Raw genomic sequence first — 2,631 nt, 5'->3', positions numbered from 1 at the left:
ACCGCAGCCAGAAATCATGGCAGTTCGTCCGAGACTTATGGATTTCGCTACACCGAGAGTAGCTGGTGTAACGAATAGTATAGTTAGACCCCAGATAAATGCACATCAATTTGAAATCAAAACAGCCTTGCTTAACATGTTGCAAAATAATGTGACATTTTATGGACTACCTAACGAAAACCCTAATACCCATTTGACTAATTTCCTAGAAATTTGTGATACTTTCAAAATGACCGAAGTACCTGCCGAAGCAGTCAAACTTCGTCTATTTCCTTTCACTTTGAAGGACATGGACAAAGTTTGGTTAACTTCGATGTCGGCCGGAACATTCGAAACTTGGAACCAATTAGCCCAAGCATTTTTATCAAAAAATTTCCCCTTAGAAAAAACCGCAAAAATTATAAAAGAATTGACATCATTCACACAACATGAAAATGAAACCTTGTATGAAGCATGGGAACGTTTCAAAGAACTTCAACGTCTATGCCCACATCACCATTTGCCCGATGAACTTTTGATGCAAACATTCTATAATGGAATAAATCCCACAACCAGAGGTTCATTAGATGCTATGTCGGGAGGGTTATTTATGAAGAAGACATATGCCGAAGCGAAAGAACTTTTAGAGGAAATGGCTATTAACAGTAGCATGTGGACTACCGAACGTGGACACACACCACTTGCAAAACCATCGTCCTCGAATTCATCACCAGTTAAAGGTATAGTTAATCTTGACCCTATCACGATGTTACAAGCCCAATTTTCTGCGCTTTCGCACAAAATTGACAAGTTTATGACACAGTGTGACATTAATAGAAACCCTATCCAAGTTGATATGGATTATAGTGGTGCGGATGAGGTAGAACAGGTAAATTTTGTGCAAGGACAAAATCAAGTCAATAACCCTTATTCAAATACTTATAATCCCGAATGGAGGAATAACCCTAACTTTAGTTGGAAAGAGAATAACAATACCGGTGCCAATCAAGGTCGAACTAATAATTATCAAAATCAATCAAGAGACACCATTGGCACACTATCTTCTAAAATCGATAAATTTATAGATGCTATCAGTGGTAAAATTAACAGCCACGATGACGGTTTAAACGAATTGAGAACAAATTCGATCAATTAATTAAGAACCATTCATCTAGCATCCATAATTTGGAGGTACAAATAGGACAAATTGCTAAATCAATTCCATCCCGAAAAGAGGGAAGTCTTCCTAGCCATACGGAAGAAAATCCTAAAGAGCAGGTTAAGGTTATAACTCTTCGGTCGAGAAAACACTATTTAGGTTCGGAAATGCCCGGAAATTCTACTAACATTTTGTAGGGAAATGATTTGACAACAAAATCCTCAGAAGTGAATGCAAATTCGAAGAGTTCGCCCGTTGATGCTGATGCAAAAACATTTTCACCAAAACCACATTTTCCACATAAAGTTCGAAATAAGGACTATGACAAACAACTTTTAACTTTTTAGACAAACTGAAAAATTTGCACATTAATTTATGTTATGGATGCGATAAAGCAAATTCCTAACTATGGTAAATTTTTAAAAGATTTAATTTCTAAGAAAATTAGTTGGGAAGGAATTTCATCCATAGCGTTAACCGAAGATTGTAGTTCAATCTTGTCAAGTCATTTGCCGACTAAGCTAAAATACCCTGGATGTTTCACCATTCCGTGTAAATTGGGAGACATCGAATTCCCAAGTTGTCTTTGTGACTTAGGAGCGAGCATTAACTTGATGCCACTGTCTATATTTAAGAAGTTAGGTCTAGAAGAAGATATTAAACGTACTAATATGGTTTTGCAATTAGCGGATCAAACCACTAAGAAACCATATGGTATAATTGAGGATGTTTTAGTTAAAGTCGATAAATTCATTTTTCCGACCGACTTTGTTATACTTGACTTTGCATATGACGTTAATTGTCCACTAATTTTTGGTAGACTATTTATGAATACGGGACGTGCATTAGTCGATGTATCGGAAGGAAAAGTAGTTTTGAGAATAGGTGAAGACAAAATTGAGTTTAATATGAATAGAGCCATGAAATACCCTATGGAAGAATTTGTTTGTATGAAACTTGATTTGGTTGACAGATGTGTTAAAGATGTTGTTCAAGAGGAAAATATAATAGACCCCATAGTTGAAGAAGAAATGGAAGATAAGGCTCCAGAGCCTTTGATTCGAGAAGATGGACCAATTCCGCCTTCAATTTTAAAACCCCCTAAGTTAGAACTTAAAGATTTACCCAACCATTTGAGGTACGCTTTTCTAGGTGAAAGCGATACTCTACCTATAATTATCTCTAACAAATTAACCAAAGAACAAGAAGAAAAGTTAAAAGAAATTGTTAGAAATAGGATAGGTAGTATAGGTTGGCAAATTTCAGACTTAAAAGGAATTAATCCTAGCATAGTAATGCATAGAATTCATTTAGAAGAAGGTAAGCCCCCTAAAGCGGATAGGCAAAGACGCCTAGATCCGAACATGAAAGAAGTAGTAAAAAATGAGATTACTAAACTTTTGGATAATGGAATCATATATCCGATTTCGGATAGTGAATGCGTTAGTCCAATCCATTGTGTACCAAAGAAGCGAGGCATGACTGTAGTAAGA

General features: G+C 36.1%; 1 non-coding gene across 1 annotated transcript; it reads right to left on the bottom strand.

Annotated features, from left to right (window-relative positions):
* Window positions 1-394: 394 nt before the first annotated feature.
* LOC136204916 (small nucleolar RNA R71) lies at window positions 395-501 on the bottom strand. The gene has a single exon (XR_010675728.1). It is a non-coding gene; the product is annotated as a small nucleolar RNA R71 (small nucleolar RNA).
* Window positions 502-2,631: the final 2,130 nt, after the last annotated feature.

The sequence above is a fragment of the Euphorbia lathyris genome, chromosome 8 (genome assembly GCF_963576675.1).
Source record: "Euphorbia lathyris chromosome 8, ddEupLath1.1, whole genome shotgun sequence".
In the NCBI taxonomy this organism is placed as follows: Eukaryota; Viridiplantae; Streptophyta; class Magnoliopsida; order Malpighiales; family Euphorbiaceae; genus Euphorbia; species Euphorbia lathyris.
Note: the sequence above shows the minus strand (reverse complement) of the source record. Positions and strands in the feature narration are given on the sequence as shown.